Source organism: Pseudophryne corroboree, chromosome 1, assembly GCF_028390025.1.
Source record: "Pseudophryne corroboree isolate aPseCor3 chromosome 1, aPseCor3.hap2, whole genome shotgun sequence".
NCBI classification, from domain to species: Eukaryota; Metazoa; Chordata; class Amphibia; order Anura; family Myobatrachidae; genus Pseudophryne; species Pseudophryne corroboree.
In genome coordinates, this window is record NC_086444.1 from 585271226 (window position 1) to 585287518 (window position 16293).

The window sequence follows — 16293 nt, forward strand, 5'->3', positions numbered from 1 at the left end:
AGTCTGGAGCTACTCAGAAACTGCTACGAGGTGTGTAATCGCAATATTGCGAATACATCGTTCGCATTTTTAAGATGCTAAGATTCACTCCCAGTAGGCGGCGGCTTAGCATGAGCAAATCTGCTAAAATCCGCTTGCGAGCGACCAACTCGGAATGAGGGCCTCTGTGCACAGAGAGAATGGTCTTTCTGGAAATCTCACAGCATAGTGATAATAAAGGCTCTTTATCTTGAAGTGTCCATAGGTGCTACGTATATACTCTCCTTATTAGGATGCTCCAGGCTGCTGGTTGAATCCTTTAAGCACAGCTCTGGCTTGGGGCTCCAGATAGAAACGGAGCATATATATATATATATATAGCACTTTAGCATATAGCACTTTAGAATATGTGCACTTTATATGTTGCAGGCTTTTAATGTTTTCTGTCCAGTTGACTGGGTATATGATATTATTATTTTAATAAATTGAATTTGTGGTTTTTTAATACTTTACAAGTGCATGTGTCATTGAATTCTTTCTAATTTGTGTTCCTGTGTGTGACCATAAAGCAATATGGCTAGGCTGAAACTGCACGTGACCTTTATACAATATGGCTAGCTGACTCTGGCCCTCATTCCGAGTTGATCGCTCGCTAGCTGCTTTTAGCAGTAGTGCACAGGCTAGGCCTCCGCCCTCTGGGAGTGTATCTTAGCTTAGCAGAAGTGAGACCGAAAGGTTAGCAGAACTGCTCGTAAAAATTTTCATGCAGTTTCTGAGCAGATCCAAACCTACTCCTACCTTGCGATCACTTCAGTTAGTTTAGTTCCTGCTTTGACGTCACAAACACGCCCTGCGTTCGGCCAGACACTCCCCCGTTTCTCCAGGCACACCTGCGTTTTTACCTGACACGCCTGCATTTTTTAGCACACTCCCGGAAAACGGGCAGTTACCACACAGAAACACCCACTTCCTGTCAATCACTCACCGATCAACAGAGCGACTGAAAAGCATCGCTCGACCTTGTGTAAAACTGCATAGTTTTGTGTGAAAGCACTTAGCGCGTGCGTACTGCGGCCCGTACACATGCGCAGAAATGCCTATTTTTAGCCTGATCGCTGTGCTGCGAACAACGGCAGCTAGCGATCAACTCGGAATGAGGGCCTCTGTGTGTGACCATAAGGCAATATGGCTAGGCTGAAACTGCACATGACCTTTATACAATATGGCTAGCTGATTCTGTGTGTGACCATAAGGCAATATGGCTAGGCTGAAACTGCACGTGACCTTTATACAATATGGCTAGCTGATTCTGGGTGTGACCATAAGGCACATAGGCTAGGCTGTTCCTGTATGTGGGCAAAAGACAATAAAACTCAGCTGACTTTGTGTTGTGGCCATTACACAATAATGCGGGACTGAACCCGTTTTTAGCATTTTTGAATAATCTTATTTAACAGTATAATACCAAAGGGTATTACATTTAAGTTTTATGTGCAGAATCCCTAAATATAGAAAATTACTAACTATAAATACATCCAGTATCTAAAACATATACAGTACATATATACTGTAAATACTTACATAATTTTGCACTAACTCCCAGGTATATTTTCTCTCTCTTTCCCCATTCCACCTATTGCAACTTCCCCACGTCCTGTACTCTTATCGCTGTATAATAACCACATCTAAGCTTGAGAATAGCTGCATGATATTTCCAGTATGTTCTGTTTTAGAGACCAAGGGGGTAAATCTACAAAGTATCAATTTTGAATAAATTTTAACATCGACTCAATTGTTTTGATTTTGTGTTCATTTTGACAATCGATATCGATGTGATTCGATTTTAAAAGTCTAAAGTTGGACGGTTTTTTCAGTTCCATTTCATTTGCCTGCAAACAGAAGTGTAAAACCAACTTTAAACTGACTTAACATTTCTTAATAAATTCATATTGGCAAAACATACCACATGCAAAGTAAACATCACATACACCTTATAAAAATGCTATTAGACACCCAAGCCAACTGAAGGTGCCCCTAGATGTGTCAGAACTGATATTTTAACAGGCCAAAAGTGCATTCTATCACTGATCTAGTTGCTATAGGTGCCTTAGTCAGCAAGAGTCTGCAGATGTGACAATGGAGTCAGAAGCCAGGAGCAATAGATGTATTCTAAAGGCCCGTATTCACGGGCAGATCTAGGGAGAGATATGTGCTGAGCGAACCGCTCAGCACACAGCTCTCTCCCCGCTCAGCACAGCGCGATGTGTGCTGAGTGTGCGGGGGCAGACGGGTGGGGCGCTCATTTCACCCAGCGGGTGAATTGAGCAACCTGCTAGATTGGCCTGCATGCAGGCCAATCTAGCACCAGCGATAGCGATGCGCAGGGCTTCGCATCGCTATCGCTGTGAGGGCTACACACGGAGTGATCGCTGCTTAAAATCTAAGCAATCTAGTCAGATTGCTTAGATTTTAAGCAGCGATCGCTCCGTAAGCACCCCCTTTAAATCTACTGTTGTAAAAACACAAATCATTTTTTTAAACATATGTTTAAACGTTCAATAATAAGATTAGGTACAAAAATAAAACTTACCCAGCAACCATCCCTCTGGTATTTGCTCCACCTCATATTTATGTGACAGGGAATTGCTGAGAATGTAGGCATTGTGGCATGAACTAGGATAGAAAGTCACAACACTTAATTGTTTTACATCATAGACCACCTGCACATTCATAGAAAGGAAATTATGGGGTCTATTTACTAAGCCATGGATGATGATGATGATAATGTGGATGGACATAAAGAACCAGCCAATCAGCTACTAACTGCCATGTCACAGGCTCGGTTTGAAAAATGACAGGAGCTGATTGGCTGGTACTTTATCTCCGTCCACATTATATCTATCCAAGCTTAGTAAATAGACCCCTATGTCTGTTAATGTACTATGTGCAGTATTACTTGGTGGTCTTGGCCCTGTGTGTGTGTGTGCAATCGACAGCCAGAACATTAGGCATGTCTGCAAGCCCATGGAAGGCCACCCTGACTTTATGCTATTGGGACTCTTGTCTGAGAAAGCAGATGTACAGATGTGCTGATCCTCATCCTAAATTCTATTCACAGCAAAGGATTGTCGGTTGCGATGAATAGTGTGCCCACAACTATTCACAGGCACTTGCGTAGTCATCCACTACCACTAAAATCACATGCGGTCACTGCAACTATTTACAGCAAGGTACATATAATCACTACCACATACATACGCATCGTTGCAGGCGATTATATATAGGATGAGCAGGGACACATCTGTAGGCATTGGAAAGGGGGATGAGTGCTTCCAGTACCTGGGTGAGGTTCAGGTAAATGTTGGCTGTGAAATGTAGATGACTGACACTGACTGAAAGGAGCAAGTCACAAAGGAATGCAAAACACACAGCAACTTGTGCAGGCCTGACAGGACAGGTGATCATGCAGTAGCTGATTCTTGAAGAGGTCACTGCATCATTACTATATGTTGAAAATACTCATGTAGAACATCTGTTTGACCTCGCCAGCAGACCATGCATTAAGGTTTAACCAATTATGGAAGAAACTAGGCCTGCATAGGCTCTGGGATACCTCAAAAAGCTGCTTTAGTTCCTCTTCTTGTTGCTCCAGGTAATTTGTATACTGCAGGAAAATGCACTACATTGCAGTGCCTTGAAATTCCATGATTACTACAGCAGCATGGTTGTGTACCTTTTTATAATAATAATAATAATAATAATAATAATAATAATAATAGTATTTATATGCAGTAGCGCGGTTTCTCCAATAGGACTTAAAGCACTTACAGAATTAACATAATACAGTACAGAAACAAAGAAATACAGAAAAGCTTTTCATAAAATACAGAGAGCATGGAGATTTTAAAGGGACAATTATGGAAAAAGCTTGAGTAAACATAAAAGTCTTGATCCTGTTATTGAAGGATTCTATAGTTGGGGCCTCTCGAATTGTGCAGGAAAGTGAGTTCCATAGAATCAGAGCTGCATGACTAAAAGCTCGACCCCCAGATGAATTACAGGAGATTCTAGGTACTGCTAAAAGTCCTTTATGTACAGATTGTAGTAATCGAGCAAGACAGTATAGAATCAGAAGCTGCTTCAGGTACTTTGGTCCTGGTCATGTAGTGCTTTTAAATTCAGTAAGCCAATCTTGAGGACGATTCACCATGTTACAGGCAACCAGTGGAGGAAGTAGAGAATGGGTGATATGTTGCTGAAATGAGGCTGGTTGGTTAACAGCCTGGCAGCTACGTTTTGTACTAGCTGTAAGTGGTACAATTATTTTGCTGGGAGTCCAAGGTAGAGGCAATTGCAGTAGTCTAATCGAGATGATGCAAATGCATCTTATGACTTTTGACAGATGTTCAGAGGGAATTAAGTGCTTGATTGTGGCTATGTTCCTCAGATGAAAGAATGCGGATTTGATTGTGGCTGATATCTGATGTTTAAGTGTCAGGCCACTATCCAGGAGAACGGCAAGATTCTGCACATAATCAGTGGTTTGTAATTCTGAATCCCCAAGCGTAAGTCCAGTTGCTTGACTCTATGCTGCAGTTTTGTCTTTTGATGTTCAAGTCCTATCATATAGACCTCTGTTTTATTACGATTCAGTTGTAGCCAACTGGCACTTATCCACTGTATGCATTATAATTACCTTTCAGACAATTGAACATGTTTTAGAATTTAAACAGAAGTGCTTCTTAAAAATTTATTTATTTAATTTTTGGTTTTCAGGTTACATTTTGAGTGGATTTTAAACCCGACTGTTAGTAAATATGTGGCTTGCATAGGCATCTATTAAAAAGTATGATTGTTGATTTGATGGTCTAACTTAATCTAAAGTAATTTTTTTGTTAATTTTCAGTTGGTTGTGCCTTTCGTAAATCTCTAAAATGCATAATAGACTAAAAATCGACCTGTTCGTAAAAATACCCTAATGAGTCTCTAAAGCAGAACATAAATATCATAATATCTATTATAATTGAGTATTAACACTGACAAACACATATAGCTACAAAAATGAATCTTCATGTGAAGCTTACATTTTACTTTCTAATTTAAAATGAATGTCCTTGAAACACACATCTTCCAGCCCTTGTAACATTTGGCTTATTTTCATTACATCTGGTACTGCAATTGAAATCAAACTGAGCTGGTTACTCGGCCCTTGATTTGATAATAAGCTAAACTTTGAAATTGTCTCTCTTGACATCAGTTTGGCAGTCAGATGAATATACATCACAGCCATGGTATTTAGCTGCATCAAATTTGTTCTTTAAAAGGGACACTGAAAATAAAGAAATCAATTTATAGACCTGTTTCATTTATGTGACAGGATACTGTTGTAGTGTTTGAGGATCTATGATATTTTAGTAGAAAAGCGTCAAACAAGGAAGTACTGTGTACATGCATATGCATTTTCCTATTAGCAACAATTAGTTAAAGCCAGATTATACTGTACTGTATATGGGTTTATGGAATTAAAGCTATATGAATATCCAAAGACCGGCAAAAGGCAGATTCCTATTAAGAAAGATTTTTTATTATTGATAGCCTTATGTTTAGTCAATATGTATGTCTAGTTACTATGCTCAACGTTAAGAATTAACCATTAAAAGATATAGGCCCTCATTCCGAGTTGATCGGTCGCAAGGCGAATTTAGCAGAGTTACACACGCTAAGCCGCCGCCTACTGGGAGTGAATCTTAGCTTCTTAAAATTGCGACCGATGTATTCGCAATATTGCGATTACTAACTACTTAGCAGTTTCAGAGTAGCTCCAGACTTACTCTGCCTGTGCGATCAGTTCAGTGCTTGTCGTTCCTGGTTGACGTCACAAACACACCCAGCGTTCGCCCAGGCACTCCCACCGTTTCTCCAGCCACTCCTGCGTTTTTTCCGGAAACGGTAGCGTTTTCAGCCACACGCCCCTAAAACGCCGTGTTTCCGCCCAGTAACACCCATTTCCTGTCAATCACATTACGATCGCCGGAGCGAAGAAAAAGCCGTGAGTAAAAATACTTTCTTCATAGTAAAGTTACTTGGCGCAGTCGCAGTGCGAACTTTGCGCATGCGTACTAAGCGGATTTTCACTGCGATGCGATGAAAAAGAACGAGCGAACAACTCGGAATGAGGGCCATAGTTCAAGTAATTAACATTTGGAGTATCCACTAATAAGTGTGCCCCAACATAGTATTTTTACTCTCTTTCCCAGAATAATAGCTACATTGCAGCTGACTTTGGGGAGGGGTGTGTTAGAACTTGTCGACATTTATCACATTGTTAGTCATCAGGTACACATGAGAATGTCAGCAGTGTGGGACTTTCGACATGCATCATGTCGGCATGCTCAGCATGGTGACAGTGACATTCATCATATCTACCCTGATTATACATCAACATGAACTGTCGGCAAACCATCCCAGTTGGTCTAGTAGCTTCTTACCTTCTCCTGGCAGCAGCAGTGGCTTCATCGTCTTCTTTCCTGTCCCATCAGTGCAGTGACAGTCACTTTTGGGCACGGACCTCCAATGCTGCAGCATTCTGGTATTTCTCCCTCTATCCATAACCCCATCCCTAACCTCCCCACAGCTTAACCCTAACCTTCTCCTGCAGCCTAACACTGACCATCACTAATGGACCATACATGTAGCCAACACTTTTATTAGAAGAGGTGAATTTTTGGTTTATGTGGGTTTTTTTTTTGTTCATATTGTACAGTAAGTTTAACTGAGAAACTCCTCTGCATTTCTTACCCTTAGTTTTACATTTATGTCCTCACCCATCTCTTTTGTGGCATTTTCCCATTTGTGCATGTTTAAAATGTTAACATTACACAGTATGCAAATATCAGTGTAAAATGGATAGAGGCAAGACAATGTGTGTATACAGCAATGTCGTCAGCGGCGGGGTAGGCATCGGAAAGTGCATACACACTTACCAATGCTGCCAGCAATAAGTGACGGTTGGGTACGGCAGGGGACATGCTGGGATATTGCCCGTCAGGCATGCATGCAGGGCCAACATCACTTATGATGCGCGGGAGTGCATCAACTGTGTACCCATTAGAGTAAAGCTGTGATTAGGGTGTCAGCACTGTGAATGTCGACGTATCAAATGTTTACATCATGGGTCTTCAACCTGCGGCCCTCCAGCTGCTGTGGAACTACACATCCATGCATGCCCTGCCACAGTTTTGCTATAATTAAGGCATGCTAAAACTAAGGCAGGTTATGCTGGAATGTGTATTTGGAGACCCCATCAACATACTGAATGTCAACATATAGATCATGTTGACATTTTTGTGTTGACATGTGAATGTCGACAGTCTTTTTGTCTAATGCTTATACCACACCCCTTGTTCCCTTTATGATATTTTATGATGCCTTCCACATAATTAATCATTGAGGAATATAGCTATTTGCTGGGCTCAGATAGATTAAAACTTCCAGTTGTGTTTTTAAAATACTGTACAGCAAATGGTATAATCCAAAATGCATTAGTAACTGTATAATCTACAATGCCTTAAAAATGTACAAAACGAGATTTATGGTAAGAACTTACCTTTGCTAAATCTCTTTCTGCGAGGTACACTGGGCTCCACAGGGAATAACATTGGGGTGTAGAGTAGGAACTTGATCCGAGGCACCAACAGGCTCAAAGCTTTGATCTTCTTCCCAAGATGCATAGCACCGCCTCCTCTATAACCCCGCCTCTGTGCACAGGAGCTCAGTTTTTGTTAACCAGTCCAATGCAGTAGCAGGTAAGAGAGACGACAATCATTAGTATCCACATACACCGCACACTCCCGACAGGAGAGAGTGTTAGCGGCTAATGCCATACCAACCCAAAGAAGCTAAGTGCGTCAGGGTGGGCGCCCTGTGGAGCCCAGTGTACCTCGCAGAAAGAGATTTAACAAAGGTAAGTTCTTACCATAAATCTCATTTTCTGCTGCGGGGTACACTGGGCTCCACAGGGAATAACATCGGGGATGTCCTCAAGCAGTTCCTTATGGGAGGGGATGCACTGAAGGCATAGAACCTTATGAACATGTTCACTAAGGACCACGTAGCCGCCTTGCACAATTGTTCAAGGGTCGCACCCTGGCGGGCCACCCAAGAAGGTCCAACGGACCGAGTAGAATGGGCCTTAATGGTAGCAGGAGCTGGAAGATCAGCCTGTACATAAGCATGTGCAATCACCATTCTAATCAATCTGGCCAAGTTCTGCTTGTTAGCAAGCCAACCACGTTTGTGAAAAAGAAACAGTACGAAGAGAGAGTCAGACTTCCGAATGGAAGCAGTTCTCTTCACATAGATACAGAGAGACCGTACCACATCCAAAGACAGTTCTTTGGTAGACAACTCAGGAGATTTAAAGGCAGGAACCACAATCTCCTGGTTAAGGTGGAAGGAAGACCCCACCTTAGGTAGATAAACAGGGCATGTTCTAAGAACTGCCCGATCACTGCAAAAAAATCAGATAGGGGGACCTACAGAATAAGGCACCCAAGTCTGAAACACATCTAGCAGAAGCAATCACTAGCAGAAACAAGACCTTAAGGGAAAATCACTTAAGATCCGCAGATGCAAGAGGGTCAAAAGGAGACTCTTGCAAGGCCTCCAAAAACCACCGACAAATCCCAAGTGCCTACAGGTGGGACATAAGGAGGCTGAATGCGCAACACACCCTGAGTGAAGGTATGAGCATCTGGCAGAGTTGCAATTTTTTTCTGAAACCATACCGACAAGGCAGAAATATGAACCTTGAGGAAGGCCAGACGAAGGCCTAGGTCCAGGCCTTGCTGTAGGAAGGCCAAAAGTTTGGGCGTACTAAACTTGTAAGCATCATGATTGTTATTTGCGCACCAAGCAAAGTAAGAAATCCAGACCCTATGGTAAATCCGAGCAGAAGCCGGCTTACGGGCCTTCAACATAGTTTGAATGACCGCCTCAGAAAAACCTTTGGCCCTCAGTACGGAAGCTTCAAGAGCCATGCTGTCAAAGCCAGTCGGGCCAGATCCTGGTAGACACAAGGGCCCTGAACGAGGAGGTCTGGTCGTTGTGGAAGTAGAAGGGGATGCTCTATCTAGAGGCCCTGTAGGTCTGGGTCATGCGGGAGCAATTAGAAGTAGTATGCCTCCTTCTTGTTTGCACTTCCTTATCACTCTGGCAGTAAAGACACTGGAGGGAACACATATGGCAATCAAAAGTTCCATGGGATTGCCAGCGCGTCCACGAACGCTGCTTGAGGATCCCTTGTTCTTGCTCCGAAGACCGGAACCTTGTGATTCTGTCGAGATGCCATCAGATCCACATCTGGAAGGCCCCACTTGTACACGAGGAGTTGAAATACTTCTGGATGGAGGCTCCACTCTCCAGCGTGTACATCCTGATGACTGAGAAAGTTTGCTTCCCAGTTGAGGACCCCAGGAATGAACACTGCCAATACGGCTGGCAGATGGCGATCTGCCCATTGAAGAATCCTTGATACTTCCCTCATTGCCATGCGGCTTCGAGTGATGCCTTGATGATTTATGTACGCCACCGTGATGGCGTTGTCCGACTGTACCTGAACAGGTCTGTTCTGAATTAAATGCTGGGCCAGGTTCAGAGCATTGAACACCGCCCGCAGTTCCAAAATGTTGACCGGAAGGAGAGACTCCTCCTTGGTCCACCAACCCTGAAGGGAGTGTTGCTCCAACACTACGCCCCAGCCTCTCAGACTGGCATCCGTCGTCAGAAGGATCCAGTTGGAGATCCAGAAGTGACGACCCCTGCTCAAATGTCCGTCCTGCAGCCACCAGCTCAGCAACAGACAGACCTCCGGAGACAAGGAGATCATGCGAGACCTGATCCGGTGAGGAAGGCCGTCCCATTTGGCAAGAATGGAATTGAGTGGGTGGGCATGAATGGAATTGAGCGTACTCCACCATGTCGAAAGCTGAAACCATGAGGGCATGAATGGAATTGAGCGTACTCCACCATGTCGAAAGCCGACACCATGAGACCTAGCACTTGCATCGCCGAATGTACCGACACTTGCGGACGAGATAGGAAGCATCAAATCCTGTCCTGAAGCTGTAGGACCTTCTCCTGAGACAAGAACAACCGCTGGTTGTGAGTGTCCAACAATGCTCCCAGGTGCACCAAGCTCTGCGCAGGGACCAGGGAAGATTTCTTCCAGTTGATGAGCCACCCGTGGGCTTGCAGAAACTAGACAGTCAGCTCTAGATGGCGTAGGAAAATTTCTCGGGAATTTGCTAGGATCAATAAGTCGTCCAGATACGGCAGGATCCTGACCCCTTGACGGCAGAGTACAGCCGTCATTACCACCATAACCTTGGTGAAGACTCGCGGAGCCATGGTCAAACCAAAAGGGAACGCCCAAAATTGGTAATGGAGGTTGCCAACCACAAACCTCAGGTACTGCTGATGAGACATTGCAATGGGAATATGCAGGAAAGCATCTTGTATGTCCAGGGAGACCATATAATCCCCAGGTTCCACGGCCAGAACCATAGAGCGAAGAGTTTCCATACGAAACTTGGAGACCCTCACAAATTTGTTCAAGGACTTGAGGTTGAGAATGGGCCGAGAGGACCCATTCGGTTTTAGGACTAGGAACAGCGGCGAGTAGTACCCCTTGCCTCTCTGAGCCAGAGGCACTTGTACTACCACTCCTGTGTCCAGAAGGGATTGTACCACCGAATGAAAAGTGTCTGCCTTCACCGGGTCCAACGGAAGGTCTGATAGGCAAATTCGATGAGGGGGACATTTCTTGAAGGGGACGGCATAACCTTGAGTGACGACTTCCCATGCCCAGGCATCGGTAGGGGTCTTCAACCATTCCTGGGTAAATCCTAGAAGTAGGCCCCCCACCCTGGGATCCCCCAGGGGGATGCCTGCCCCGTCATGTTGTTTTGGAAGCAGGCTGACGGGCAGCCTAGGTCCATTTGGGTTTGGGCTTAGCAGGTTTGGAAGTGCAAACGTATTTCTGGTATGCCTGACCTTTTGATTTTCCCGGAGGACAAAAGAAAAGAGAGAATGTACTCTTAGCCTTCGGCGCCGAAGGAGCAGTACTAGGCAGACATGCTGTTTTAGTGGAAGCTAAGTCATTGTCATAACTGAGGGCCTGAGCTGACGGAAGGCAGCCTCAGTTGTAGGGGCTGAGATGTACCGGAACCTGGGAGGTTGTATCAGACCCCTGGACATGTAAGTAACATGAAGAGAAACCGCCCGAAGGCGTGACCACGACAACTTGAGTAAAAGTCAATGATATTTATTTATGACAAACTCCATGCATCACAGTAGCAGTAAAAAGAAACATAAAAATCAGCAGAGAAATAATAATACAGTTCCTGGGTACTACAGGGTGGCAGGGGCCACAGAGCTCTGGTGGTATGAGACAGTTCTTATTATCTGCAAGTTGGAAAGTCCTTACCAGGCACAACTGTAGCAATGAGGAAAGCCCAGGGTCGTACCAGCTGGTGTTCCAGGGAAAGCTGGACTGCTGTAGATAAAATGCTGCTGTGGGTACTGGTTAGAACCAGACAGGTGTTGGCACGGAGTGGATACTGGCTGGAACCAGTTAAATAATAAATAAAGCTTGAGAGCGATGCAATATAAATGAAATGTAGAATTTGAGAGCGGAGAAATAATAATACCGGTGGAGAGTGGTAAACTGCAGAAAGGACACCGGCCCTTTAAGAGAAGCTGTACACTGCTGGAAGCTGAGCTGGAAGCAGGTGATGTTGTAGCTGGAAACAGGTGAGTCCAGAATGGATCGGAGAGTCAGGCTACACCGCAGATGGAATGCTGGTGCGGGTCTCTATAGCAGAAGTCTGGAGACAGGAGCTGGAACCTGGAAGACAATCACAGGAGAGAGACAAACTGGAACTAGGTTTGACAACCAAAGCACTGACGCCTTCCTTGCTCAGGCACAACCTATTTATACCTGCAGCAAGGAAGGCATTGGCTAGGCAATTATGCAAATTAATAATACTGACAACGGATTGGTAGGAAAGATCAGCTGACAGAATCCAAGATGGCTGCGCCCATGCAGACACTTGGAGGGAAGTTTGGATTGTAATCCATGTGGTCTGGAAAACAGTAATGGCGGCGCTGGCCACCGGAGACAGGAGACGCCAGGCTGACAGATGCACATCCGACCACGCGGACACAGCGGAGGCCGCGGCTGACGTAATCGCCACTCTGAATGCAGAAGCTCAGGGACGGCGGTGGAGGCCGCGGGAGACGCCATGCCAGATGTATAAGGCGTTACTGTGACTGCGTCCAGAGAGACAGGAGAGGATGCGGGAATGTGCACATCAGGATAACAGATGGGATCCGGTCCTGGAGCGCTGAGCCAGCCTTAGGAGGCATCTGATAGGTAAGAAATGGCGTCCAGATACCCGGATCGTGACAGTCATTCACTATCTTGTTGAGGTCTTCTCCGAAAAGAATGTCTCCATTAAAAGAGAGCACCTCCAGGGTTTTCTTAGAGTCCAGATCTACGGACCAGGACCACAACCAAAGAATCCGGCAAGCCAGGATGAACGTTGTAGAAGCCTTGGCCACCAGAATACCGGCATCAGAAGCTGCCTCCTTCACATAATGAGAAGCTGTGACAATATATGACAGGCATTGTCTAGCATGATCAGAATCATTGGAAGGCAGCTCTGCCTCCAACTGTTGTGCCCACGCCTCAATGGCTTCTGCAGCCCAAGTTGCTGCAATGGGAGGCCTATGCGCAGCACCTGTTAGGGTGTAAATCGCCTTTAAACAACCCTCCACACACTTATCCGTCGGTTCTTTTAGAGATGTGACGGTAGTTACAGGTAGAGCTGAGGATACTAGCAGCCACTCAACTGGCAAATCCACTGGTTGGGGTGTTTCCCAATGTTTACTTAGCTCCGCAGCAAGAGGATAGCGAGCCAGCATCTTCTTGTGAGGTGTGAATTTCTTACCTGGAGTTTCCCAGAATTCCTGACGTATGTCAACTAAGTGGTCAGAGTGAGGTAAAACTTGCTTAACCACCTTCTTACGTTTGAACCTGTCCGGTTTCTTAGGAACAGCATCAGGCTCTGTGTCATTGGTAATCTGAAAAATCATCCTGATAGCCTCCAACAAGTCAGGAACATCCATCTGTGTACCAACTTCCCCATCAGAACTATCAGGATCAGTATCTGAGGGGTCAGTATAGATACCATCCTCATCAGATGAGGTGTCTGGGACAGTGGTAGACTGTGAGGAAGAAATGGCCCGTTTAGGTGACCCCTTGGTCTTAGGCAGGTGAGAGTCAGATTTCTTTTTAGTCAGCGTAGGGTTTAATTACTGAGTTGAGATTTGATCTGCCCAGGGTGGATTAACTGAAGGGACCATAATCGATTGTACCGGCATAGGAGGTCCCATAGGGGGCGTAAGTTTAGTTACTAGCGTACGTAATAACGAAGAAAAGGTAGCCCAAGGTGGGTCATTTTGAACCCCCGTTGCCACTATTCCACTGGGGGGTAGGGAACCCCCAGAACCTGAACTCTCTGCTGCCAAGTTTTCCTCAAACATGCCTGCAGCGTCACCTCCACACAATGTGGGATCAGCTCCAGCTCTGTTGCCCCCTGTAGCTGACATCTCTGAAAGCACAATCTCAGGCAACTCGGTACAATATCAGCAGCAATATACCCGACAAGCACCCCCTGTGCAGTGTATATACTCCACAAACAGGGAATTCAAGAGGTATATGGTGACTAAAAATCACAGAGAAAAATACATGTAACTCTTTCCTACCCACTATTTCCCTGCAGTGAGGGGGTTACTATCAGTGACTACTAAGGCGTGCCTCCACCCAAGCACTTATGTAGTTTAGGCTTGCTTGGGAAAGCCAATGAAGAGCATGTATTAATACCCTTCTCCTAGGTTGCACTTTGACCTGTACCTTCACAACTGTCTGTTCTTCCTTGTGTTTCAGATTCACTCCAACGGTCATCAACTGGATTCTCAATTAACCCTATTGGTAAGTATTTATGGCAAATAAAACACAACCACTTCTCTCACTTATAACTTTGCAATTATATTGTAATAAATCTTTATCTCAGCGTATCTCTTTATATCATAGAATATCCTATATACTCTATACCATACATTTCCAACTGCATGCATTACAAAAAATATACTCTTTGAAATAACACCTATAGGTGTTTGAGTGACCCGGGTACTCTTAGGGTGATAGTGCACTATAGGGCCCATAAACCTATGAAAACATCAGCATTTAGTACAGACTATGTAACATCATTACTAAACCATAACCTTCAATTCTCCCTTTAGCTAGTGAAAGGCCTCTTGGCTCAGTCTGGAAAATTATTGCAACAGTTACTGTCCTATATAATGGTACAAATGTTTCTCTGTGGTCTGCTGAGTAGAAGGTACTTCTTAACTTATATGTATCAAACACTAACAATCGGCTTTTTCCCTTCACAGTAGATGTGTATTTGTAGCTATACAATTTTATATGGTACTCCTTGGGACGTTAGTATATCTGATCCCTGGCGGCTGTACCTCCTTAACCAACTGTATTCCTGTGTATTTCCTAACACAAGGGTTTAAGTGTTTAAGCTGTCCCTTAGGCGATATCCGGGTTAGAAGCAATATATGAAATATAATCACAGTCTTGGTGTACTTGAAGTAGTTTGGCTCATAACAGTAGAGTCTTTTATATGCTGACTACCAGTCTCTTCACCTTGTACTTATGGAACAGGTGAATTGTTCAGCAACTATTTATAAAATGCAGATTAATTTGGACTATCCCTTTACTATTGACTCTGCTTTTATTTGCTGTCTTTATATAAATGCTGCGCTTAATGTCTTGGTCTCCACTCTTACTGTTTCCTAAGCAGAACGACACCCTTTGTATACATAGCAGTTCCTATCCTTCAAAAATGAATCCTCAGGGCTGCTTAATGTTCCGATTCGCCTGCACCAGTGCTAATTTGATGCTGTGAAACACTGGTAACTGACACTGCTAGAAATATTTATGCAGCGCTACTATAGTCCTTGGGCATAGTTCCACAGGTACATATACATAGCCCTCTAGCACTTTCCAGCTTTCTTAATTTCCTATGATGGAGCAGGAACCTATACTGTACAATCCACACTGGACTAATGATGCAATAAAATTTGATTCCTCTGTACTATAGTCGGCTCCTCTATATCTGTTGTCTAGCGCTAGCATAATCAGTCCCACTCCTGTCATAGACTAGAGCGATAGTACTGCTGGTGTACAGTGTACAATGAATATCTGCTTAAATACACTTACACCTCTCCCTACTTCTCCTCTTTCATTTGCATAGGCCGCTTCTTCACTGCTTATAGGCGCCTCACTCTGTGGCTCGGCCTGGGGTTAGGGTGTGTGTGGCTGTTGCTAGGCTGCTACTGGCGTCTATGTTGTTATAGCACTGGCCAACTCTGCTTCCCCTCCCGCTGCTTCTGCCGCTCAGAGGACTCTAAGAGGGCTCTCCGCCGGGTCACACCACCTTCCCCTGCCTGCCTGGAAGACTCTGTGGGGGCAGCGTGCAGCGGCACAATACCTCAGTGTGATCTCCTCTTCTCCTCCCGATGCCTGGAAGGATAGCTGGCAGGTACCGTGCAGACTCCGGGCTCCCAACCGCGTCTTCTCTGGGCTGCGTCACACTCTCACCGCGCTCCCCCTTGTAAAGTTCTGCCAGTTCTCCCTAGCGGCTGTCACTTGTCTCCTCTCACCGCTCCCGGGGCTGGCTGTGTTCAGCAGTTCCCAGCTGCATCCAGTCTCCTGCGTCACCGGCACCAACTGACTTTTGTGCACCTGCTCTCCTCCTCGTGCGGTCTCTGCCATTTGACCATTATAGCAGCGTGAGGGTCAGTTTCTGGAACAATCTCTCCAGCTGTCCCATAAGTAGTATCAGCCCTGTACACCATGTAATCGTTACCAGCCACATACATAGTTAAATATATATATAATGGAAAATACATGAATTCATGTATATACACCATTACATAGTATAATTCAATGGGTCATAGTAACTTGTCATACCTCTAAATAAACTCCCATGGTCTTCCTATGTTAGGGCGCTACATACACAATGAGTATATCTTGTGAAACACCTATATTTGATAATAAACCTGACGCACTGAGCCCCCTCAGGTCATAGAATATAGGGATAGCAATCTGAGTGAGAGACACGAAATGTAGATCACACAGCAGCTACATGCACACACATATAGTCACAATGTACAATGCAG

At 44.7% G+C, this 16293-nt stretch overlaps 1 long non-coding RNA gene across 1 annotated transcript; it reads right to left on the reverse strand.

Moving 5' to 3' along the window:
• Window positions 1-1583: 1583 nt before the first annotated feature.
• On the reverse strand, window positions 1584-15827 carry LOC134925418 (uncharacterized). Its single transcript, XR_010177526.1, has 3 exons — window positions 15603-15827; window positions 2570-2652; window positions 1584-1868 (listed from the first exon to the last, which is right to left on the reverse strand). It is a non-coding gene; the product is annotated as an uncharacterized LOC134925418 (long non-coding RNA).
• Between the last annotated feature and the right edge of the window lie 466 nt (window positions 15828-16293).